This window comes from Crassostrea angulata, chromosome 1, assembly GCF_025612915.1.
Source record: "Crassostrea angulata isolate pt1a10 chromosome 1, ASM2561291v2, whole genome shotgun sequence".
NCBI lineage: Eukaryota > Metazoa > Mollusca > Bivalvia > Ostreida > Ostreidae > Magallana > Magallana angulata.
Window position 1 is genome coordinate 17,164,006 of NC_069111.1, and position 6,600 is coordinate 17,170,605.

Below are 6,600 nucleotides of genomic sequence, written 5' to 3' on the forward strand. Positions count from 1 at the left end.
GCAATGCTATCATTGAGATATATATCTCCAAGGGTGCAAATTAAACTTGTTCACTTGTGGGAAGTTGAGATCCAGGCGTAGCGTATAGATACATGTAACTGTAAACGCGGAGCAAGTTCTTTGCCGTGTGAGCAGATTAGACAACAGAAAATGAAACATCAAAACAGAGGGTATAACATAAACTCACACGCTGTTTTTGTGAGGTAATAAAAAATATCAGAACCGAGTTTAAGTTTTATTGTGTGCTTAATATAAAAGACAAATGAGATTAAATTGATGCGCTATGAGATTGATATGGTGTATGTTGTAAAAGATATGCTTAATGAACTGCGTTTGCACTACTAATTACAATGGTAGCTTGTCGGGTATTTGAAATTCTGAATCTATCAATGAGATATTCATTGTAATTGCTGTGCTTCAAAGATTGTTGTTTATTATGTTTATCTATAACATCCTCTTCTGCAGTTATGAATGACATACACTGCTAGGCCGAATATGGCATGCTTTCATTAGGTAGGTTTAATTTCTGAACTCAAATCAACAACTTGGTTGTAATTTGTTAAAGAAACGTTGCACGCTTTTAAAAAGCATCTCATATATGGTACTCTACGTCTTTTTACGTAAAAGCCTCTCAATTACTCCCACCCTATTCTGAAACAGATTTCAGAATATACGTGTAGTTCGCTTCCTTTATGATAATTCTTTAAGGTGCAGTAAATTTTTCACACAAAGAAAAAAGAAGTAGTAGTTTGACACATTCATATAGGATATTTTTTTTTATATTTATCATTTTATTAGATTAAATTATGGAAGTAATCTACACAAAACAATAGAATTTATTCCATGCATATTCAAATGCAAAACCCCCCAGAAACTGCCAATTCTGACTTGGCAAATAAGACGACTGTATCCTGTGACTTCTGATAACCATTCTGATGATGAATCATCTGTGTGGGTTTTTTTTTTTCAAATATGTCCTCAGTAAAATAAAGACGATGGTCATGCCTTTTTATGTCATCAGACTCTAATTTAAAACAAATAAAATAAAACTAAATCAAAGTTAAGGAGTCTGGATGGTTGATACATTAATGATACATTAAAACATTTGAATCTTTGTTTTGCTTTGATATTTTTTTAATGTGAGCGAAATAATGATTTTGGTTCAAATCATGAGATTGAAGAAGGGGGTATGCATCTTCTGGAGACTTTAATGATAAAAGTGAATAGTCGAGATATGTATTTTTTGGCTTTTTTTTTTTACATAAGGTATTATTCTACTTGATTAATGAAAAATACTCTTACTTTAACCACAAGAATCCTGAGTAGGGACCTACCTTAATATTAAAAAGTTCCACACATCCAAATGATTTCACAATTAATCGTCATTGTCGTTGATAGTAGTGTTAAATATTTGAATGAATAATAAAAAGCAATTGATCATATTAAATTCAATCAAGAGTACAACATATTATTTTGAATATATTCAGCACATTATATTTAAAATTATCAAATGATAACAACTTTAGCATAAACGAATGCAAGATCAAATGCTTGACATGTACAAACGATCAAGGTCAGTGTAACAAATATGTACATCTAGTTTTTAACGCACCACTACACACGTCACAAGGCCGTGAAGGCAAACACAATGTCATCATATGCTGGTTCCAGAAGAGGGTAAGAAATTTCATTGATGACGGTGGTGTACTTCATGTAACGCTTGTCGTTGTGTCGTAAGGACTCACCGGGTGACATTCCACGAATCTTCATTCACAACTTCAAGGTAGAAGTAACACACGTACTTCCTCACAACGCCTTTCCTAACAAAGTCGAGCTCCTGTTTGTTGTGTTTGCCACCACAGTACAGTGTTGTGAGAGAACCGAAGGTTTCCTTCGCCGTAGAGTTCCGGCGCTCCGGTAACCTATATGGCGCAGGCCCTCATCACCGATCGCGTATTCCTCGGGTATGTCGTCCAGCGAGCATGTTGTCGGTTTGGTCACTGGAGCGATAGGATCTGTATAAATTTTATAAAATCGACGTATAAATAAAAAACATATTATATTCGTGTTTTGTTGATTTAAAGTAGAGGTAATTATAGATACATAATTGACTATTAATATTTTTACAAAATATGATCTTCCATCAATCCTCCTCCCTCATAAAACAACAAATTCTTATGAATGAACTCTTATAGAAAATCGCAGTCTTTCAAAGTGTGTGTAATGGAATTTTTCTTTAAAATTTTTTTTCTATTTTTCAATTTCTATTAGAAATATGACTGTTGTCATCTAAAAAAACAGAGCTTATTCACATGAACTTGCAAGTAGAACTACATACAAGATGAATCAAAGTTGGGCTACCAACCCATGCTCTCGCTCGCTGCATAATTTTACGTAATAAATCAGGATAATATATCTATACTAAATGAATGAAAGTACATGGTGTTTCTTGTAAAATATACGAACTTAACTTTACACTAATGAATTTACAAGTGGCTTTTCTTTCTTGTGTCGTTTGAGCTCCTGGACCGGCCGTGGAGATGGAGATCTGGTTGAAGAAGACGAGCAAGGGGAGGTTGGTAGCCACTCGCAATCTTCCATATCTCGCAGTTTGGGCCTCATGTCTTGCTCACAACCAGCTTGCTTGACACAGCTATAACTGTAGTTTTATAATTACTTTTGTCCTGTATTGTATTTTGCCAATTCACAGATATACAGTTTCTTAAAAATAATTTGCCAAGCAATGCAATCCAATATGTTACAGTTAACAGTCAGAATTGAATTATTTATTACCGACGATACATACAGTAAATGCAAAAAGTCAAACAGAAACTATATACCATATGACCACAAGTGCCTTTTAAGTGCTTTTGCTGACAAATTCAGAAATGTTACCTTTGATGAATGATAGATTAATGATATCAGTATATTTATATATGACATAATCCATGCATTACTTGGCAATTAAGTAAGAGTGGTATTGTACATCCATATCGTATGCATGTATTGTGTGTGTAACATGGAGAAAATTAATTGAATCTCAATCATTCAGGTCACATGTTATATTTATGTTTTCCATCAGAGTATCTATAAAACATTAAAATATAGTCTTTGAGAGTAGTTTTACAGAAAATTTAATGAAAATTCTAATTTAAAATATTTAATTTAAACTCCTCGAAAATGGGCCAACAATTTGTAAATAGACCAAATTTGAGGCCAGAGTGAAGCCAGGCCAATTTTGAGGCCAGTCCATTGGGGCCAGGCTAGGTTTTCCAGTAAGCTATACATGTATGCAGGTAAATATTTCATTTAAATTACAACTATTGACAAGACTCCTCCCATTCCCCGGCTTTTTATGCATTTTAAGCTATTTTTCATCGCGTCTCTGCTTTTTGATATTTGGTGAGTTTTGATGTGTTTAAGCTTGTGAAATTTTTACATTAAAGAAATTTTTGGGGTGCGCTAAATATTAAAAAGAAAGAAATTAAAACTTAATACAGTTGAGTATTTTCACCTGTGCATCAATGCAGATTATATAGTTGTTTTATATGTAGTAAACCTTCACGACCTTGGTAATTTCGTAAATTTTCACAATCTCTGAAAAATACGAGATGTTCTGGAAAAAAACCTCCAACAAGTTTGTCGAGTTGGCAGTTAAAGGATCGTGTGTTTAAATTTTCCTTTTTCTTCTCGTTTAACTTATAAATGTTAATTCTAGTTTTAAGAACTTATATGTTTATTATTAACTGTCAATTATTACGATCAATAAAACAAATATTACCAGGAAGATAATCCTACTAATCTAATCTACTTACATCAGGGTCCAATAAAATCACAGCTATTTATATCTGATGATTTTTAACTGGCAACTATTTTTTTTATACTAACACAAACATAACATCGTAGTGTTACCTTGATGTTATACTTATAATAATAATGTTACTAAACGGCACATACACCTTGACGTTTATTAGCATAATATGTTACATGTAGATTACACACCCTTTTGGTCTCAGGTGCAAAAATTGTGATTTGGCAATTTGTAAAATCATTGTCTGTATTATTACATGTATATAACTTCTACACTTTGTGAACTCTTAGATTGTGTTTGTTTATGGTCATTTATTATTTATTGTAATAAATGACCTATTCTACTCTTGAAAGGGTGTTATTATTTATGCGGTAAAGGCAGACAGGTATAAATAATAATAATGTTACGAAACGGCACATACACCTTGACGTCATGTAATAAGATATTAACAAACATATTTTAAGCTAACAAAAGGTATAAATTACATCAATATTACTTAAACATATACAACACTTCTTCTAAAAACGTCGTTAGCTTCTTTAAATTCCTGATGATTTAATAAATGAACACCATTGTAATTCAGAAATTATCTTTGCTGTAGTGAATTACATACCGGATTTAATTAAGATTTAAAATTTAACTTTTTCCTAAGCTCAGTGTAGAATTTTTTCAAAAATGATTAAACTTTCCAATTTTTTTTCTGAAATATTAATCATTTTATACTCACGGTAGTCTCAGGTGATTTTTATTAACATAGATATAAATTTTGACGAGTTTCTGCTGTTTGTACCTTTATCAAATTATCAGTCTCAGCAAGGCCAACCAACGTAATTACGAACCGTGCAATTTGTACGCGTTGTCAGCGCCATAACAAAATCAGAGCATTGTAATCTCAATACATGTACATGTATAGGTTTTATGTTCACATGGAGAATAAAATTATATCATTATATATACGAATGTCTCACCTACCTGATCTATTTCAACATCTATATCTGTGTCGTCAATGTTCTCGTGCATTGTGATGAAGTTATGTAGTGCACAACATGCAACAAAAAAGCTTGGAATTTCCTCAACCTTATGCATATCTTCTAAAATTACCTTTCAATAAGCCAAAACATCTTCCCTTTCTATATCTATACGGGTAGAGTTGTGGGCGTTGTTGAAACGTTTTTCCTCTTAAGAGAGTGGGCCATTGTCACGAAATGGATTCAAGACAGATGTTGATAATGCGTATGCTAAATCTCAGATGAAACTTTGGAGGAGGTTCCTGAAGAGCTTCATACAGGTGACTATTTTTGAACACCCGAGCATCATGGACAGATCTAGCAAAGGCAGAAAAGACATCCAAGAACTTTAGACCACTTTCACAAACTGCTTGAAGATGCATGGCTGGATATCACTTATCGGAATATATGTTCAATCTAGAGCTCCCACACCGCACGGAAACAATGTTCTACCAAGAAAATTATTTGCTATGTTGTTGTATTGTTGCTCGAAATGGGTTGCTGGAGAATATGACTGTCTTTAAACACTGCATTGAATTTTGGAATATAACACTGGAGAGTCGATCATATACTTACGCCAAATCTGTCTGCAACACTTCTGAAAATTTCTGCATTTCATTCAAGCCAAAGTGCGTCTTTCTATGGAAATGTCCTTGATGTTCGAAAAGATTAAAAGTCATATAATACTACATGCCTTTATTTCACACACGTTCATATATATAAAATTAACGTCACGTTTCACTTACTATTTATCCATTAAACTTGAGATTCGTTTGAAGCCGATTGGGGCTTTGGTCACTCAATGATGTTGTCATTTTCTTCTTCACTGTGGGGAAGCCGATCATCAAAACTTCTTTAAAAAAAAAGGACTACAATACGTGGACCATTTGCATGTCTTTCCAACGAAAACGTGAAAGCCTTAAGATTATCAGAGATTCCACCGACTCTAGCCCTCTGCTTTTAACCACTAAATTTGTACGTTGTATTACGTATACATGTATGTAGAGCCCTGACTTTATATCTCAGAATTTAAAGGATTCATACTTCTAAAATAAATATGATCTATCTATGAATGAAGTTTGCATGTATAGTATCAGGCATTCGGTGAATTCTACTACTTGCGCACATATTTACGAGCATGTCTACGAAAAAAAAATGCAAAATATGGAAAAAAGTTGTGGCAACAAGTCTCAAGAATGAACAGAATTTTATCATAGATTTAAAGGATACCCATCTAGAGTCAGATATGATGTTTGTTTTTGCACAGGGTGTTTCTATTTATAGTAACGGCCAGTATTGCATTCTGGTTAATTTGCCTCTAAAATCCAGAAAAGTTAAGAGAAAAATTGTCAAATTCAGTAATTAATTACAAAATGTATAAACAATGTTTGAAAAAAAAATAAGACTATATTCTTAAAGAGCAAGTTCAACCCTTTAATCGTTGCATATTTTTTTTTTCATATTTCTATATACACCATGAAGTCCCAAGGGTGTAAATGTTGGCAGGATGCCAAGAAATGATAATTATACATTTTCGTCAATTTTTCAGAAAGAATTTCTCAGAAAGTGGCGCATTATTTTTTGAAATTTTGTGCTAATAAGAAACTGTCTGATGTATTGTTACAAATATATAAAATCCATCTTTGGACTTTCAAGGCCTAAAAAGTAATAAATTAGCAAAACATCTCATTTTCAAATAAAAAAAAAATTGGTTTTTAAAATTTTATTTTACAAGCGATTTTAATCCACTGAAGTCAATATTTGTAATTAAACAAAACAAAC